Source organism: Notolepis coatsorum (genome assembly GCF_963971535.1).
Source record: "Notolepis coatsorum genome assembly, chromosome: 11".
In the NCBI taxonomy this organism is placed as follows: domain Eukaryota; kingdom Metazoa; phylum Chordata; class Actinopteri; order Aulopiformes; family Paralepididae; genus Notolepis; species Notolepis coatsorum.
In genome coordinates, this window is record NC_140175.1 from 10,937,893 (window position 1) to 10,959,217 (window position 21,325).

Consider the following 21,325-nt stretch of genomic DNA (forward strand, 5'->3'; position numbering starts at 1 on the left):
TACTTACTCACTCATCCACACACTGCACTCACCACTGATTCTTATACAAAACATTTCATTGTTCATGTCATTATGCTTTTGTTTGTTTAGATAGGTAAATTCTTTTTTGTTAAATTGTTATCACGTGTGGACTCCCTATTTGTCATAAATTACCTGTTTGTGACATTGCCTATAAAACATGTTTTACAGACAGTCATGCTGGAAGAAAGAGAACTACACAAAAATTCAGTGCAATTTAGAAATATAGAGTATAATATACATTTAATTAAAATATGTCCACTATAAACATTTACACATTGAATAATCAATTAATAAACAAACAGTTCAATGATACTATGTACTTTATCTTTACAGGAGCATGTGGACCATTCCACGTCCCTGTAGTTGGTGGCAACATATCAGTGACAACTGGAACAACAGAGACTGGCAACTCAACTTCAGGATGAAAAGAGTGTCCTTCCTGCACCTGTGTGACATCCTGCGACCCAGTTTGACACGCCAGAATACCAGCTACCGACGCCCTGTCTCTGTTGAGCTACGGGAGGCAATATGTCTGTGGCGGTTGGCAACCAATCTGGAGTACAGATCCATCTCTCACCTGTTTGGTGTTGGCATGTCCACTGCCTGTCTCATTACCCAAGAGGTTGTGACAGCCATAAACCAGGTCATGCGACGTCAATACATCAAGACCCCATCTGATGCGGAGCTAAGGGTGATCGTCCAGGGCTACAGACATAAATGGGGGTTCCCCCAGGTTGTGGGCTGTGCTGCTGGGTGTGCTGTCATCATCTTTGTTAAACTCCACTGAGCTTTGATCCCCTGTTAATAAAATAAATTACAGTGTGTTTAATTAAATTAATTATGTGAATAACAATTTAACCAAGAATGGTTTAGAACATGTCATAGGCCTGGCATATAATTTATAAATTCATATCCTTACATACTGTCAAAGGCTAGATCATCTAAAGTGTTTGAAGCTTTGGTGTGTGTGTGTGTGTGTGTGTGTGTGGCTCGCAGAAGTTTGCCTGGGTTATTGTTTCCATTAGGTGCAGGGCTAAAGAGCTCTGGTGTGAAGTGAAGAGAGAAACACTGTACTAGACACACAGAAATACAGATCACAAAAAAAAACTCTTACCACTTCTGTCTAACTCCAGATCAGCGGAGGCAACACTATTTTCAGTTGGTGCTGGTGATGATGCCGTCTGGGTCTCATCTTCGAAAGACTCGACAATATGTTTCGGGCTGGATGTTGGTCTTGTGCCATGTATAGCGTCCAGGTCATCATACCAAGGGAACTTGTCTTTCTCGTCCCCCAAACTCCCACTTTTTCGCAGCAAGTCGTGGACTTTAATGTATTGCTGGCGCAGTTTTTTTATTTTGACGTGGCATTGATCCACCGTTCTATTATACCCCATTACCGCCATCCTCTCGGTAAACAACTTGTACACCTCGTTGTTTTTGTGGGTGCCCACAAGCAGTTGTTTTATTTGGTCTTCTGACCATATGTTGATAAGGGCTTTCACCTCATCATTCGCCCAAGTCTGTCCACGAGACATGTTTATAAAATTATAGTGGTGCAGTGGGCAAGGCGCTCACCACAAATACTGGAAACTGAGCAGGGAACACTGCATTATCGCGGTAGCGCCCCTAAGAGGATCTGGCCGGTATTGCACCTTCTCGAATTCATAGAGTAGGGTAGATCTGCAGTGCCGCTCGGCGACCTTGAATAGGTTATTAAAATGGAATAAAAGCAATAACAACTTGCCACGGATTTAGCCGTGCCTCTGTCCACGACGGGTGGAATCGAAACACGGAGATATACGTCCTTGGGCGCCATTGTGTTAATAAGACTACAATAAGACTACATAAGACTCATGACGGCTTCCTGTCCTCGCGTTTTCCGGTCCGGTGCAATGCACATAGTGCTGAAAATATACACTTTGACTGCTGTTTTTATAATAGGATTATGGTTATACTCTTGGCTACATTCGAAAAAGAAACACAACATTGTACTTATTCGAAGCAAGGATACCTAACGTTACATTTTCAACAACAGAAAGGGGCTGTTCGTCCAGCACAATACATTTGGTTATTTTCTTGGTTATAAGCTCTGCTTTGTTACCGTCTGCAAGGAGTTTCTCGCACTTCTGAAGGGTTTCCAGTGACGTTAACGTTAACTGCTGCTGCAAAACATTTCCTCTCTGCATTCGTGAACTCGACATAATGTTACTCTGTTTCCATGAAGTGTTTAATTAAGTCCATGGAGTTTCCAGTGTTGCTGCCACCATCGCTTTGGAGATGGTACACTCGGCTGTGTCGTGTTATTCGACAAGTATACACGCGAGTCCTCTGTATTTGTTTGTGAGTTAGCTCCGTAGCTAATCCGCTTCTAGTAGTTAACGTTACCCGTCTGTGACCCCAGTACGGTGGCCAGTACTCTCGGTTAGCCCTTTTACACCAGCAGGGCTCCGGTTCAAGCTCCAGCTCCGTTCTGGAGACTCTGAACTTTGGTGCTCTCTGGCGAACCGGCCCGTGTTCACACCCATTTAAGCAGAACCAACATTCCACTGTGTCAGTCATCAACAGGGGCGTTACTCAGGCGGAGGTAAAAATAATGCGTGGAGAAAGGCTTAGCGAGCCTCAACGCGCGAGCGCACACACAAAAGCACACACACACTGTATACGTTTGAAATTAATCGTTCCAGCAAAGTAGGCTTCTATTATTCAAATTACTGTTTTAATGGGTATCATAGTAGTAAATCCTACTGTAGAACATGACATTAGCATGACATCTGATTTATTAATGCCAATACTAAAAATTAGGGACAAACGCAATTGGCACAAGTGTAAATGATGGATTAGTCACTTACAGTTAACATCCGACTGATTAGCTCAACTGGTTAGTCCGCTGGCTGTGGAACCTATGGTCACAGCAGGGTTTCCGTTAGACAAAATTGTTGCCGGTCTCCGTGACCTGCAAGATTTCAATCTACCGGACAAATGAGATTAATTCCGGTCATAGTTTATTGAGCTTTAAAACAATTGATAGGCAGGCTATATAAAGAATGTCATCCTCAAGGCATGTAGATTTATTTATTTACTAGGCTACTTTTGCGTATACAGTCATTAATATATTCCAAATAAAATAAGTCCCTCGATACTCCGTGCTGCTGCTGACTTGAAATAAAATAGACCGCGTATGTGGGCAGTCGGTCTGACACTAAACAGCAGTCTGTTATAATCACATTTTTATGAGCTAACGAATTCCGTTATATTGGACATTTGTATTAATTATATCAAGCGAAGAACTGAGAAATTTTGCAGAGAGAGACGGCAACATTATCGTGGGTTTGCGTGATGTATATCTCCACCTCCCAACGACTTGGTGCTGGTCATAATGTCCGGTGAAAACAACTCCCTCCAAGCACAACTTGACCACCCGAACCGTACCAAAACAGGCCAAAATTAAATAGCCCATGCGACGAACGATTCATTACATTCGTTTCATCGTTGCTCCACCAAGCAGCCGGTCCAACAATGAAAGCTGTTATCAGCGCGAGCCGGCCGCAGTTAGTTTGCAAGAAGCATCCAGCTGCAGACCCGCAGAGCAGCTTTCCAGGTCTGGGGACCGCACTGTGCCAGCAAAGCTGGTGGGTTCTGTGGGTCTGCAGCTGCATGCCTTCCGCAAATCCAGCAGCAAGCTCTCGCTGAGCGAAGCAACGACAACAAACGCAATGATTGTTTCGTTCATCGCATAGGCCACCCAACTCCAGCCCATCCAAATACAAATCAAATAATCAAACTGTGCCCAGAGGGAACTATTTTCACCGGACACTATGACCGGAGAGATTAAATATGTCGGACTTCAACAGATTTTGCCGGTCAAATACCGGTAATTACCGGCTAACGGAAACGCTGGGTCACAGGTTAAAATCTCTTGGTTCCAAACGTTATTTTTTTTTAGGTTAATTCATTTATCCACTCTGGTTGGATGGTGTATTGTACTTGTGCTGTATAATGACAATACATTTTAATCGAATCTCATTTTGAAATCGCTACGCTGCCTATTTTCCCTTCCCAGCCTTCCCAGAGACAGTGACATTTCTCTCCTCTCCCCAGGCTCCTCAAGGCCGTTCCTACCGCCGCCTCTACTGCCTCCATGAAGCCTGACGCTGCTGTGCTCTGTGCTTCGTGCCGGTTGTCGGACTATGCTCAAATCAACTCGAAATGGATCTAATCAGTGGATTGCATATTTTCGTCAAGGAAGCAGAATAAGGCTAACCCTCTCTGCCTCTTCGACATTTCAATCGGGCTACCAACTTGAAGTCGTGGACATTTGGATTATCGAAGCTTTTGGGATTGCAATAAGAAGATTTTGAATCCGTTTACCGCGCACAGGACCTACAAAAATGAACTGATTAAGACACTTGGACACTTGGACTAATGCAGTCATTTGGACGGAGTTGTTAAAACTCACTCCACTCAAATCAATAGTTATAATTCACTCTACTCAAAATCAAATTTAAATCGACGTGACTGGGGGAAATGTTGCCAGTCAGTCAGCCAAAAGCTTTGAACCTGTGACTAGTGATGCACGATATATTGGCCGCCGATATAATATCGGTCGATATGGCCGTTTTTTTTACACATCTGTGTCGGTCCGATATCAAGATAGGGCCGATATATATATATATATTTAAAAAATAATTTGCTCTTTATTTGATTATCATAAAAAAGTGTTTTCTATACAAGATATCGACATCGGTAAATATCGGTATCAGCCAGAACAGCAATATTAATATCGGTTATCGGCCACAATTTTCACATCGGTGCATCACTACCTGTGACCATAGAATCCACAGCCAGCGGACTTACCAGTTGAGCTAATCGGTCAGATGTTAACTGTGAGTGACTAATCCATCATTTACACTTGTGCCAATTGCGCTTGTCCCTAATTTTTAGCATTGGCATTAATAAAATCAGATGTCATATGTCATGTTCTACAGTAGGACTTACTACTATGATACCCATTAAAACAGTAATTCGAATAATAGAAGCCTACTTTGCTGGAATGATTCATTTCAAACAGTGTGTGCTCGCGCGTTGAGGCTCGCTAAGCCTTTCTCCACGCATTTCTGGAGCATTTCTTTATCCACTATGGTTGGATGGTGTATTGTACTTGTACTGTATCATAACAATACATTTGAATCTAATCTCGTTTTGAGATCAGTCGCAAATTGCTTCCTGTTGAATGGATCGGTTGAGTGCAATGCCGACTCGCTACTTTCCCCCCGTTTACTCGTCTTCACAGCCTAGAATATGACACGCCCACTGATGACGTCACGGTTCACGAGGAAAAACCAACTATTTTCCGGTGCCAGCTGAGCACCGATTTGTCACGTTCTGAACCAATTAATCCCGGTGTGAACGCGCTGGCCGGTGCGAGATTACGTTCGGGAACCGGCTCCAGCACGGAGCCTGGCCGGTGTAAAAGGGCTATCTGTGTCATATTAGTGTGCACACCATAGATATATAACACCACTGTTTTGCCTTTTTCTTCTTTGAGCTTAAAATAACTCCACACAGCTGACATGATCGCGGCGCACTGCTAACAAGACTCACGTTTAGCTAACGATAACGTTGTTACTGTTCACGTGATGGCATGCTTTACAGCATGTATCGGATGGGGTAATACTCAAGTGTTTTTCCGATATCCGATCCCGTGAATTTGGCCAGTATCGGACCGATACCGAGTATCGGATCGGTGCCATCCCTAAGTGCAAGTAAGATGTTTGTGGCTGCAGGACTTCCTCCCCAAGCTGTCTTAAGAAATCTTATATTTACATGTGTTTGTCTGGTAAATTACTCTGTAAATGAGCTCATCTTGGTTTTGTCCTTCAATCCCAGCAGTGGAAACACAGACAGTTGTCTTTATGTTTATATGACATTAATCTGTATTTTATTTTAAACTGTGATTTTTTTAATGGTCCTTTTATATGTAATTTATTCTATGTATTGTCCTGTCTTTTATATGGACCCTGGGTCTGTAATAAAATGTAGATTGATTGACATCCATGAGGTGTTTAGGAATGATAGAAATTAAGAACAAAATTACTTTAAAGAATGTAAATGAAGTGGTAAAATGATCACCTCTGGCAAGCTTGTCCATGTCCAGCAGACCATCCTTGTTGTCACGGGTGATGGGAAGCGTGTGGACGTCTGGACAATCCATTAGGGTTTTCTCTAGACGTTGACACAAAGATCACAAATCCATCATGGTGGACGCAGTGGATTATTTGCCAAAAAAGTGAAGGCTAAATTACAGCAGGTGAAGAGAAAAAGATACGTTCATGTCATGGTTCATTATGTACAGAAAAAATTGCCTAAATCTGCCAAACTTCTTTTTGTTGTAGTGTACTTGTGCTGTATAATGACAGCTAATCTAATCTAAATGAGGGAAGCCTCCACTTCCTAACAAGTTGAAATAACGGTTTGCGACGGGAAAAAAGGAAATGTTAGCTTTAGGCTAGAGCGTGTTTACTTTAGTCTGTCTTACTCTCACTTTTACACTGAACTCAGAGTCTCTTCTAAGGAAGCCTCCTAGCTCTCCAAACCATGCAACATAAAATATGATTGTTCTAACAGAACAGAACAATCACAAACTGAGAAGGTTTAGTCAAGGTTTAGCAAACCACACATTGGATATGGGACATGTTACAATATGACTTACCAAGAGCAGATAACTTTGCGTCGTTAAGGTGTGAAAAAGTGTACTGATCCCAGACATGTAGGATAGTGTTATGTACTGATCCCAGACATGTAGGATAGTTTTATGGACTGATGCCAGACATGTGGGATAGTTATATGTACTGTTCCCAGACCCAGACATGTAGGATAGTTCATGTACTGATCAGACATGTAGGATAGTTCTAGTATGATCATGTAGGATAGTTCTAGTATTGATCACAGACATGTAGGATAGTTCTATGTACTGATCAGACATGTAGGATAGTTCTAGTATGATCATGTAGGATAGTTCTAGTATTGATCACAGACATGTAGGATAGTTCTATGTACTGATCAGACATGTAGGATAGTTCTAGTATGATCACTCACAGACATGTAGGATAGTTCTATGCAGGGTTCGAAATTAACGGGGGCTTGGGGCATAATGCCCTTGAAAATGATTAAAATGCCCTCGAAAATCAGTTAAGGGGGGCACTTAATGCCCCCGACAGTTTACTAATTATATATATATATTTATCCGGTAATGGAGCGTCTGTGTATCGTATACGGTTCAGATGACGCGCAAATAAAAAAAATCATTTGGCGGAGCCGGTGTTCTGCACTGGCTGCAGCAGCAGCAGCAGCCAGGTGCTAGTCAGTTTGTGTAAAAATGGCACGCACAATATAAATCAATCTTCATTACGACTTTAAAAACATAGCCATTAACATTACATAGGCCTACACACATCTTGCCATAGCGTTAGCAGTTTGTACAATGTTTGTAGCTGTTAGCTAGCTAGCCCTTCACAACAACAGCTAACACCGTAGCTACTGGCTACTGTAGCAGAGGAGGAAATGGGAGTCTGAGAGGCGGGGTGTTTAAAGACAATGATAGGCGTTTATTCAACATCCAAGAAGGCTAACATACAACTGTGTTTTACTAACTCCAACCGGGACTATTGCCGCTTTCGCGCTGCTTGTTGACGTTATGAACTGCTCCTAACGTGACCGGAGCTGAAGGTGGCGGTGCCACACGCTAAAATGTCCGTGGGGACCCGGCGCCAACCCATAGATAGTTCCAACTCACCGAATTACGTAATCCACCACAGTTGCACTCAATATTTAAATAATGTTAGTCTAAATATATGTAGACAGAAACATAATAATTTCAAGCAGAAAACGAATCTTTCCATTAAGAACTGACAAGCAGGGAATTTAAACATGGTTGACATTGTTTTTGTGTGTTTATATTAATTAAAGAAAGGAAAGTCTAGTGCTGGCTGAGCATATTGTTTGTTTGCACTAAATTAATACTTTGACAAATGTAGCCTATATTTTTCAGTCAGTTCGGTCTTTGTGTGCCAAACATTATTTAAGGCTGTAAACACTGTAAACCTTTTATTTTATTTTTAATAAATGAGAAACATGTTTAGATTTGAGTGTTATAGAAAAAGAAAGCAATACGCTTGGACCAGCACTCACAGATTTTGGTATATTTAATGGCAGCCTGAAACAAACATGTTTCGGAACGATTATGTTCCGAAACATGTTTGTTTCAGGCTGCCATTAAATATACCAAAATCTGTGAGTGCTGGTCCAAGCGTATTGCTTTCTTTTTCTATTATACTCGACGGGATTTCAGCACCCAGTGTTATAATTTGTGAGCGCAGTCTATCTTGACTTTTAGATTTGAGTGTTAAATTTTTTTTAATAAAAATTAACGTATATCTAACTGAAAACCGTGACCCCAAATTCGTGATATGAACCAAACCGTCCATTTTGTGAACCGTCCCACCCCTACCGTTTATCATAAAAATTCAGTGCCCCCGAAATACAAAAAAAAGCCCCCGAAAATCAATTAAGGGGGGCAAAAAAAGCCCTTGAAAAAAAATGTTAATTTCTAACCCTGGTTCTATGTACTGATCATGTAGGATAGTTCTAGTATTGATCACAGACATGTAGGATAGTTCTATGTACTGATCAGACATGTAGGATAGTTCGTATGTTAGGATAGTTCAGGACTCCCTGGAAGAAGAGATCTTGTATCTCAATGGGACATTTCTGGATAAATAAAAAAAAAAAAAAAATGTATGTACTGATCACAGACACAAGTGTTAATTTACGTATTATGATGTCCATCGGCACTTACTTTATCAATTTTGAAGATGGAATTGATTGATTGATGTAAACAAGACGAAAGTCTTTCTCTGGTCTGCATCCCCTTAACAATTGTGTGTATTGAGCTATACTGTATTGTACCCATTCTGCAATCTGTTCATACAATTTTCAATCATTCAATCAATTCGCCAATAAAGGGGTTATAGCATGCAGGTTAAGTGATCATTATATGATATTCTGTACGCGCAAAAAGCTAAAACAAAAGGCTGGCTGTCACAAAACAGTCACATCTAGAGACCTCAAAACCTACTCTAGCGAGGCCTTTAACCTTGAACTGGAGGGTCTGGACTGGTCAGATGAGCTCAATGGTACACTGGTTGAAGAAACATGGATTGTCTTCAAAACCAAATTTTCAACAATACTAAACAACATGGCCCCCCTAAGAACCACCAGGGTAAAAGATTGCGCGGAGCCGTGGATGCACGCTGAAATACTGACCACTATGAAAACCAGAGACAAAAAATGCTCTGAGTTTCGTAAACGTCAGTCAAAGCTTACCATAAGCACGAGCAGTGAACTCCAAGCCCACGTGACTGAACTCAAACTGGAAAGAAACAGACTAAGAAATGATGTAAACTCCATGATCAAAACAGCAAAAAAAAATTTCATCAATGACAAAACCGAGGAAAACAAAAACAAACCATGTGAACTTTGGAAATTACTCAATAACCAACTAGGCTGCAGTAAAAAACTTAAAACCAGATTCTCAAACATAAACATAAAGACGGACAACACGCTCATCACAGAAAAGCTGGATGTAGCCAATTACTTAAATAGTTTCTTCACAAACATAGCCACAACACTGGTAAACAAACTACCCTCCCACTCAGGGCATTATGGGGTAGAACACATAGTAGCATACTACAAGAACCTAGGGGTCCACAAAGACGACTTCAAACTGGAAATGGTAACAACAGATGAGGTACTCAAAAAACTGAGCGCCCTCCAACCTAACAAGGCCACTGGCCATGACAACATCCCCTCCAAATTCCTCAGAGACTCAGCAGCCGCCATCACCCCAGTCATCACACACATAATAAACCTCTCCATAAAACAGGGACACGTCCCCAAGGACTTCAAAATTGCGAGAGTGACCCCTCTGCACAAAAAAGGCAGTAAATTAGACCCAGGCAACTACCGCCCTGTTTCTATCCTTACCTCCATCTCGAAAGTCATGGAAAAATTTTTATACGAACAGGTCGAAAAATACCTTGCGGAAAAAAATCGAATCTACGAATTCCAATCTGGCTTCAGAACATCCCACTCCACTGACACATGCCTTCTCTATTTAAACGACCACATCAAACAAGAGGTGGACGCGGGCAAATACTGCGGCATGGTCATGCTGGACCTACAAAAGGCCTTCGACACTGTCAATCACACCATTCTGATTGACAAGCTAAAAGCAATTGGTTTTGATAGTCTATCAGTGAGCTGGATGCAATCCTACCTGGAGGGGAGAGAGCAGATGGTGGAGGTAAACGGTACCCTATCCCCCCCCCCTCACAGTAAGCTGTGGTGTTCCACAAGGAAGCATACTAGGTCCGCTACTGTTCCTAATTTATGCAAATGACATGTCGTCAGCTTGTGACTGCAACTTGTTCCTGTTTGCGGACGACTCAGCCCTGCTGGTCTCTGACAAGAACAAGTTACAGGTTGAAAAAACCCTCAGCTCAGAACTAGGCAAAATCTGCATATGGCTCGCTGATAACAAACTATCATTACACATGGGCAAAACAGAGTCCATTCTCTTCGGTTCAAATAACAAACTCAGCAAGACCAATGGCTTCTCAGTTACAGTGGGTGACAATATTGTCACAAGGAAAGAAGATATTACCTACCTGGGTTCCATCCTAGAGGCAAATCTTTCCTGTGACAAAATGGCATCCAATGTAATAAAAAAAGTCAACCAACGAACTCGATTCTTGTACCGGATCTCCTCACTGGTAAACAAGAATACCCTGAAGACTCTAGCAGGAGCACTCATTCAAGGGTACTACGACTATGCTTGCACCTCATGGTACCAGAGCACCTCAAAGGCGCTAAAAACAAAATTACAAACATCTCAAAAGAAACTGGTCAGACTACTGCTTGACCTTACTCCTAGAACCCACCTCACCCCTGCCCACTTTGACAACCTAGGATGGCTTAGAGTAGACGACAGAGTACAGCAACTTGCAATGGGCCTGGTCTACAAGATACACTACACGACCAAGGTACCCATGTACATGTCAAAATACTTCCCAAAGGTCAGTGAATACCACGATCACAACACCAGAGGGAGCTCCACAAATCATGTTAAACCCAGATTCGGCTCAAACAAGGGACTAAACACGTTTCGCAATTATGCCACATCAATGTGGAACGCCCTACCCAAAGCTGTAAAGGAATGTGAATCACTACCCACTTTCAAAAACACTCAAAAAACACCTAAGGGAGACTGCAACTCGAAACTGGCCCCTGTAAATGTCCGAACACAACCCCCTCCAATGTACAGTAAATTACCAAGTATGGTCTTGTCAATAATCCAATGTACAGTTTTGTTTGTACAGTTGTACAGTGTCCCCCACCCACCCCTCCTACCCAACCTCCCCCCCCCACTCCTACCCAACCCACCCCCACCTACCCAATCCAATGTACAGTTTCTACGTCAAATGTATATACTCTTGTTTCTGGACTCTTTTTGTATCACAAACAGTACTGTAATTGCAAATCTGGTATGTCATAAATGTATAGATGTAGCAGTACTGTCTATCGGTATGTCATGTATGTCATATATGTTACGATGAATTGAAAATGGGGGACCCTGATGTAAACAAGACGAAAGTCTTTCTCTGGTCTGCATCCCCTTAACAATTGTATGTATTGAGCTGTACTGTACTGTACCCATTCTGCAATCTGTTAATAAAGTTTTCAATCAATCAATCAATCAATCAACATGTAGCCGCAACAGTTCCGTTCGAGCCGCTGCTGCAAGGAAGAAGCAATACGAGGAAAACAATGTGAACATAATTGTACTTACAGATGTTGTGGTTCCAGATGTGAAGTCTTGGTCCAGTACAGTTCTGTTCTCCACAGAGACGTTAGCAAGAGACTCGTTTCATTGTCTCCAACGTGGATGTCTCTGGTCCGACTCACAACAACACACTTGATCTGGTTCACAATCGGGTTCAAAGTCAGTCGTGTTTGCACGGAGGAGTTGACGGTGGCCGATCACAAATGTGTTGTGTTTAACTTGTCCTTTGATAACGGTTTTGAACCAGAGAAGCGAGTTAAAAGCTCCTCAATGTAAACAGTCTGGCTGTAGAAACGTTAGCTGCTGCGACGCGCGGCCATCTTGCCAAACCACTCGTATTTCCGCGTTCCCGTTTTGCGCTCTGATTGGCCACGCACGTTTCTGGTCATGTGACATGTGCGCCAATCGTGGGACGGCAGCGTGATTACATATGCACGCCGCATTTCTCGGAGACGCTCTCTGATTGGCCGACGCCTGTTTCTACACTGGTTAAACTTAGGCACTCTTCGAAGTTGGTTAAGGTTAGAGTTTGTCTTAGAGCACGGTACCCTATCCCCCCCCCTCACAGTGAGCTGTGGTGTTCCTCAAGGAAGCATACTAGGACCGCTACTGTTCCTAATTTATGCAAATGACATGTCGTCAGCTTGTGACTGCAACTTGTTCCTGTTTGCGGACGACTCAGCCCTGCTGGTCTCTGACAAGAACAAGTTACAGGTTGAAAAAACCCTCAGCTCGGAACTAGGCAGAATCTGCATATGGCTCGCTGATAACAAACTATCATTACACATGGGCAAAACAGAGTCCATTCTCTTCGGTTCAAATAACAAACTCAGCAAGACCGACGGCTTCTCAGTTACAGTGGGTGACAATATTGTCACAAGGAAAGATGAAATTACCTACCTGGGTTCCATCCTAGAGGCTAATCTCTCCTGTGACAAAATGGCATCCAATGTAATAAAAAAAGTCAACCAACAAACTCGATTCTTGTACCGGATCTCCTCTCTGGTAAACAAGAACACCCTGAAGACTCTGGCAGGAGCACTCATTCAGGGGTACTACGACTATGCTTGCACCTCATGGTACCAAAGCACCTCAAAGGCGCTAAAAACAAAATTACAAACATCTCAAAACAAACTGGTCAGACTACTGCTTGACCTTACTCCTAGAACCCACCTCACCCCTGCCCACTTTGACAACCTAGGATGGCTTAGAGTAGACGACAGAGTACAACAACTTGCAATGGGCCTGGTCTACAAGATACACTACACGACCAAGGTACCCATGTACATGTCAAAATACTTCCCAAAGGTCAGTGAATACCACGATCACAACACCAGAGAGAGCTCCACAAATCATGTTAAACCCAGATTCGGCTCAAATAAGGGACTAAACACGTTTCGCAATTATGCCACATCAATGTGGAACGCCCTACCCAAAGCTGTAAAGGAATGTGGATCACTACCCACTTTCAAAACCTCTCTCAAGGGACACCTACGGGAGACTGCAATTCAACACTGGCCCCTGTAAATATCCTAACCCAACCCCCTCCAATGTACAGTAATTTACCTAGTATGGTTTTGTCAATAGTTCAATGTACAATTGTGTTTGTTTGTACAGTGTCTCCTCCCCCCCCCCCCCTCAATGTACAGTGTTACTTGTTTATACAGTGTGCCCCCCGGCCCCCCCCCCCCCCCCCAACCACCTCCAATGTAAATTACCCAGTATGGTTGTCAATATCCCAATGTACCCAACCCCCCCCACCCAACCTCCTCCAATGTACAGTTTCTACGTCAAATGTATATACTCCCTTTTCTTGACTCCTTCTGTATCACAAACAGTACTGTATTTGCAAATCTGGTATGTCATAAATGTATAGATGTAGCAGTACTGACTATCTGTATGTCATGTATGTCATATATGTCTATATGAATTGAAAATGGGGGACCCTGATGGAAACAAGACAAACGTCTTTCTCAGGTCTGCATCCCCTTAACAATTGTATGTATTGAGCCGTACTGTATTGTACCCATTCTGCAATCTGTTAAATAAAGTTTTCATTCATTCATTCATTCAGCATGGCGATAGAACGCCAGGTAGTTTGCAGGCTGTTTGACGTGGAAATGGGCAAAGACACAGCTCGTCACGGTTTGGGCAAACGCGTCAGTGGCCAATCAGAGAGTGTCAGTCAGTGCCAATCAGAGAGCGTCTCCGAGAAATGCGGCTAGGTTTCGTAATCACGCAACTGGTTTTAGGCGCCCCGCGTGCCTCTATCCCTTCTACAACAGTGCTCAGGTTCCGGGTTCCTCTGATTGGCCACGACGCCCACGTGACCCTACGCTAGCCTGCCCCCTTCCTGCCGCGCGGAAAGCGCCGCGCTCCCTCAGCTTCCGCGCTCCCTCAGCTTCCTCAATTTATAACGAATCATTAAAAAAATATACCGTTAACTGGAATATTGTAGTGACTACATTATTGGTTCGTGTTCTCCTCTGACTGTGTTGTGTAGTGGGAGGGAATTACTAATCTGGCACCGCGGCCAGAGGGGACATCTATTGCGGTGGCACTCGCTGTTGTCATTCATTACTGTGCTGGCGATTACATGTGCTGTTGTTCTGTGTTGACTGACGTGGCTTTGTACATTAAACAAGCATTCCGTTACCTCAGTTTATTCCTATTTCCTCCGGGCACTACACTGGTGACCCCGACGTGGATTTTTGTTACGGCGAATTGTGTACAATAATCAGTGAACGAACATTCTTACAAAATGTCCGGACGAGGAAGACGTTCTGGCCATCGGCAGCCATCACCATCCCCCGTCAGGGAAGCGTGTGGTGCACGCACGCCCACGCTCAAGCTACCCGAGTTCTGAGAGTCGACTCCGGCTGCATGGTTTGCTATTGTGGAGGCGAACTTCAACAAGAGCAACGTGGATGACGACAACGACCGGTACAACCACACGGTGGCAGTGTTGGGCAGCTCCACCGCAGCTCGAGTGGTAGGTTTTTTGTCTGATCCCCCGGCGACGAACAAATATGAGCACCTCAAGACCCTACTGCTAGATACATTTGAACTGTCCGCTGCAGAGAGGGTGCGCCGCCTATTTGCTATGTCGGAATTGGAAGACGAGAGACCTTCTGCCCGCATGGAGAGGATGCTGAATCTGCTGGGGACAGAAGAACCCATGATCCTCTTTACGGAGCTGTTCATGCGCACGCTGCCGGCACAAGTGAGGATGGCACTGGCCAACACCGACATTGTGGGCCCCCGCGCCCTGGCCAGGGAGGCGGACCGTTTCATTTTGGCCATGCCTCAGCGGTCCACCGACCTGCTCGCTCCCGTGACCGCCCCGCCACCGGACCGTCGCAGGAGAGCGAGGGATGACGCCAGGCCTTCTGGTCAGCACGGTAACGCAGCGGGCCATTGCTTCTTCCATGCCACATTTGGCGCCAAGGCCAGACGGTGCCGCTCACCCTGCACCTTCGGACCTACGGGAAACGGCGGGGCCGGCGCTCAGTAGTGGCCCTGAGCGCTGGCGTAACCAACAGGCTGCTCTTCATCCGAGACACCGCCTCTGGTCGCAGTTTCCTTTGCGACACGGGTGCCCAGTGGAGCATAATTCCGGTAGAGAGGTCGGATGTGGCAAAAGAAGAGCGCGGTCCGCAGTTGGCGGGTGAGGACGGCACGCCCATCCGCTCTTACGGCACAAGGGTGGTGGACGTATGCTTCGGAGGACAATGTTTTTCGTGGGATTTTGTCGTTGCGGCTGTCACATTCCCCCTCCTTGGCGCAGATTTTCTGTGCGCCCACAACCTGCTAGTGGACGTGGGGAACAAGCGCCTGGTCAACTCGCAGACTTTCGCTTCCTTTGCATGTACGCAGGGGGAGGCCGTCTACGGCGGGTGGTCCAATACACTCACCGAAAGTGACCAGTACCTTCGGCTGCTCGCTCAGTTCCCCGACCTGGGCAAGCCCACTTATTCTGCGCCCACGGTGAAACACGGGGTGGAGCACCACATTGAGACCAGCGGGCCTCCCCTCTACGCCAGGGCCAGACGCCTCAACCCGGAGAAGCTGGCCGTCGCCAGGGCGGAGTTTGCGCACATGGAGCAGGTGGGCATCGTTCGGCGCTCGAACAGCCCCTGGGCGTCTCCCCTGCACATCGTCCCTAAGTCAGACGGTGGGTGGCGCCCATGTGGGGACTACCGCCGCCTCAACGACGCGTTCAAGCCTGACCGCTACCCGGTCCCGCATATCCAGGACTTTGCGGCGAACCTAGCAGGCAATCGCTTCTTCTCAAAAGTGGACCTGGTACGGGGGTACCATCAGGTGCCAGTGCACCCCGAGGAAGTCCCCAAGACGGCCGTCGTCTCGCCCTTTGGGCTTTTCGAGTTCCTGCGAATGCCATTCGGCCTGAAGAACGTGGCGCAGACCTTCCAACGCCTCATGCACTCAGTGCTCCGGGACCTACCATTCCTCTTCGTCTACTTGGACAACATCCTCGTAGCGAGCGCCACAGAGGAGGAGCACCTGTCCCACCTCTGAACCCTGTTCTCACGGCTCAGCCAGCATGGGCTGATCGTCAACCCGGCGAAGTGTGAGTTACATCGACTTCCTCGGGCACCGGGTCTCCGCAGAGGGGGTGACCCCCCTCCCCTCGAAGGTGGAAGCTGTCGCCGCATTTCCGCGCCCCCGCACAGTCAGCGAGCTCAAGGGGTTCATCGGGATGGTGACCTTTTATTATCGCTTCCTCCGCCACATCGCTCACATCCTGCGGCCTCTGTACGACGCCCAGAAGGGCAAGACGCTGAAGCAGCCGGTGGACTGGACGGCGGAGCGGGTCAAGGCTTTTCAGGACACCAAGGAGGCCCTGGCCCGCGCGGCCATGTTGGCCCACCCCTCGCCCTCGGCGCCCACCGCTCTCACCACGGATGCCTCTGATTTTGCTGTGGGAGCGGTGTACGAGCAGTGGGTTGGGGACGCCTGGTAGCCGCTTGCCTTCTTCAGCCGCCAGCTGTTGCCCAGGGAACAGAGGTACAGCATGTTCGACAGGGAGCTCCTCGGGCTGTGGCTTGCTGTCAGGCACTTCCGTTTCTTGCTGGAGGGACGCAAGTTTACGGCCTACGTGGACCATAAGCCGCTCACGCACGCCATGTCCAAGGCGGCAGAGCCGTGGTCCGACCGCCAGCAGCGCCACCTACGTGTCCGAGTTCACCACGGACATCCAGCACACTCACAACAAAGACAACAACACACTTGATCTGGTTCACAATCTGGTTCAAAGTCAGTCGTGTTTGCACGGAGGAGTTGACGGAGGCCGATCACAAATGTGTTGTGTTTAACTTGTCCTTTGATAACGGTTTTGAACCAGAGAAGCGAGTTAAAAGCTCCTCAATGTAAACAGTCTGGCTGTAGAAACATTAGCTGCTGCGACGCGCGGCCATCTTGCCAAACCACTCGTATTTCCGCGTTCCCGTTTTGCGCTCTGATTGGCCACGCACGTTTCTGGTCATGTGACATGTGCGCCAATCGTGGGACGGCAGCGTGATTACATATGCACGCCGCATTTCTCGGAGACGCTCACTGATTGGCCGACGCCTGTTTCTACACTGGTTAAGCTTAGGCACTCTTTCGAAGTTGGTTAAGGTTAGAGTTTGTCTTAGAGCATGGCGATAGAACGCCAGGTAGTTTGCAGGCTGTTTGACGTGGAAATGGGCAAAGACACAGCTCGTCACGGTTTGGGCAAACGCGTCAGTGGCCAATCAGAGAGCGTCAGTCAGTGCCAATCAGAGAGCGTCTCCGAGAAATGCGACTAGGTTTCGTAATCACGCAACTGGTTTTAGGCGCCCCGCGTGCCTCTATCCCTTCTACAACGATGCTCAGGTTCCTGGTTCCTTTGATTGGCCACGACGCCCATGTGACCCTACACTAGCCCGCCCCCTTCCTGCCGCAAGCGCCGCGCTTCCTCAGCTTCCGCGATCCCTCAGCTTCCTCAATTTATAACGAATCATTAAAAAAATATACCGTTAACTGGAATATTGTAGCGACTACATTATTGGTTCGTGTTCTCCTCTGACTATGTTGTGTAGTGGGAGGGAACTACTAATCTGGCACCGCGGCCAGAGGGGACATCTATTGCGGTGGCACTCGCTGTTGTCATTCATTACTGTGCTGGCGATTACATGTGCTGTTGTTCTGTGTTGACTGACGTGGCTTTGTACATTAAACAAGCATTCCGTTACCTCCGTTTATTCCTCTTTCCTCCGGCACTACAGTACAACCATTAATAATGTACAGGAAATGTATTGCTCATGAAAAAAAATACATTGTTTGAATTAGTGATTATAAAAAGACACATTTTTACAAAAAAGTCACTCAAGGATTACAATTATGAGTCCCATCATTTCTGCAGTGTCCTGTTTGTTGTGAGAGTCAGTCTGTGTGGTGCTGCCCTCTGTCTCTGAGCTGAAAGACTGCGGTGGTGGTGTCTTCTCCAGCCTCCATCTGATGCCGGGGAGCAGGTAACAGCCTCAGGATCCACTGGGTAGGAGCTTTTCCCCTCCTCCTGCTTCTTCTCTGACTCCCACTGACTCCCAGCTTCCAGCCCACCTGCTTGACAGACAGCTCCTCTGGGGAGAAGTCTTCAGTGTCCAGGGTCAGGAGGGCAAAGCTCCAGTTTGTATGAGACTGGCTGGATGGCCACAGAGGCTGGGACAGTGGGACACACTCTATCTGCAGAACTCCACTAAGTGTGTCTGACTCTTAACCACCACTGGCTGATTGATTATGACGATTATGATGCCCTCCCTCCCACAGGTGATTTTCTTTTTTTTTCTTCTCCCCCCCCCCCCCAAAAGAATAATGATGTATGATAAATATAATAATAATTTTAAAAGTCCTGCCTCTGAATACCATAGTCCAATCGGTTGCAGCATCTAATTTTGTTCAGGAATGAATCTCAGAATCACTGTCTGACTCCATGGGCGACTTCTCTCTGGCTGCCGATCGCCCCTCAGTCCTCTCGTACATTCATGTGCCTGGTGCCAGTGTATGGCAGCCATTGAGCCTGCGTAGCCCAAGGTTGGGTGCTACCAGTGGTGGTGAAGGAGGCAATTTCCACCCTACATTGTGGGGAGCGCTTTGAGTGTCTAGAAAAGCGCTATATAAATGTAATGAATTATTATTATGTGTTGGCATTTTTTTATTAATTTTTTTAACACCACGACCTCCAATGCATTTCTATGGGTTATTTTAGTGCAAGCCCTTACGGGCTTTCGTCATATGTAAGTCACAATAATAAAACAAATAGTCTATTGGCTGAGCGTGTGGCATTCGTTTGACATCACATCCGGAATCACGCCAACCAGGAAATAACTAATAGTTGTCGTCGATGAAAATTGATAATAATCACAAGATACATTCAGTGCTGGATCTAACTAAACATTCAGTGCTGGATCTAACTAAATGGATTTATAGACACATTTATGGAAAGTTCAAGCCCGGACCACAAAGCTTCTGGAAGGGTTAGCGCGACACGCAACGGCTCTTCCAATTCGTACGGCGATGTTCTACCGGCAGCAACAAACATGTCACCTTTTTCACCTCTTATCAGTTTGCAGGTCTGGTTATATACTGTAGTTACTGAAACTGAGTGAATATGGCACAGCCCCACCTAGAATATTTTTCACCAGTCGCCACTACACTGTTTTTCTCCTATTTTTATATTCAGAGTGAATTATATTGTTTACACTGTTTATTTGTTCTCATTTTATTGCCTATATTTATGTCTTTCTACTATTACCCTGCCCATACATGTACTTCCCCTCCACCATGCTGCCATGACGCCTGCATTTCCACAAGGGGATCAATAAAGGAATATCTTATCTTACAGTATCTTATCCTCCAAGATCTTGTGTTGAAGTTTGTGGAGCTGCTGCATGTTTCTCTGCAGTTGGTCCCGCTGGCAGAGAAGAGGTGGGACCTCTGGCCAGAGACTGCAACATTAATAATAATAATAATAATAATAATAATAATAATAATAATAATAATAATAATAATAATAATAATAATAATAATAATAATAATAATAATAATAATAATAATAATAATAATAATAATAATAATAATAATAATAATAATAATAATAATAATAATAATAATAATAATAATAATAATAATAATAATAATAATAATAATAATAATAATAATAATAATAATAATAATAATAATAATAATAATAATAATAATAATAATAATAATAATAATAATAATAATAATAATAATAATAATAATAATAATAATAATAATAATAATAATAATAATAATAATAATAATAATAATAATAATAATAATAATAATAATAATAATAATAATAATAATAATAATAATAATAATAATAATAATAATAATAATAATAATAATAATAATAATAATAATAATAATAATAATAATAATAATGATAATGATAATAATAATAATAATAATAATAATAATAATAATAATAATAATAATAATAATAATAATAATAATAATAATAATAATAATAATAATAATAATAATAATAATAATAATAATAATAATAATAATAATAATAATAATAATAATAATAATAATAATAATAATACATCTATCTTATATAGCGCTTTTCCAGATGCTCAAAGACGCTTTACATGGGTAGGAGAGACAAAACGATGGCAAAACAAAAAAACAGAACAAAAACAGAATAAAAATAATACATGACAAAATAAAATAAAACCGACAGAATTAGAGGTCAAAAGCAAGATTGAAAAGGTGAGTTTTGAGGGCTGATTTAAAAGATGTCAGGGTGTTTGCATCACAGATATGTGTGTACAGATGTGAAAATATAAGTGATGCAGGGGTTGGAGGGTCAGGAGTGAGGGTATGCAAGTTTGATTCAAATGACAATACTCCCCATGCTTGATCAAGTTCAAGTTCTTTAATAGTTGTCATACAGAAGTACAGAATACTTTCATACAAAATGCTTCTTACTGTTACGCTCCAGAGACTGTGCTAGACAAGATAGTATCAAATAACATAATAACATAATATAGCATGAATTTAGAAGAAGAAAATGAGGTCACAGTGTTCGGTATAGACATATGTACAATGTTCTGAGTTACCATATAATATACAATACACAATACTATGCAGTGTACTAATGTACAGTACTATCTAGTGCAAAGCAGAAATGGGATGAGGTACAATTTTAGGTACAATTTACAGTAAGGTGTACGAGTTGTAGTGCAATCCTTCATCCATAAATATAAAGTGTGGGGAGTGGGTGCTACAGTGTGTTTGTTTAAAGTGGGTGTGTGCTATAAAGTGTGTGGAGTGGGTGCTACAGTGTGTTTGTTTAAAGTGAGTGTGTGCGTGTGGATGTGTGTGCTATGT

General features: G+C 44.1%; 1 long non-coding RNA gene across 1 annotated transcript; it reads right to left on the reverse strand.

Annotated features, from left to right (window-relative positions):
• Positions 1–244: 244 nt before the first annotated feature.
• LOC311236914 lies at positions 245–12,238 on the reverse strand. The gene is made up of 3 exons (XR_014620262.1): positions 11,927–12,238; positions 6,151–6,243; positions 245–819 (listed from the first exon to the last, which is right to left on the reverse strand). It is a non-coding gene; the product is annotated as an uncharacterized lncRNA (long non-coding RNA).
• Between the last annotated feature and the right edge of the window lie 9,087 nt (positions 12,239–21,325).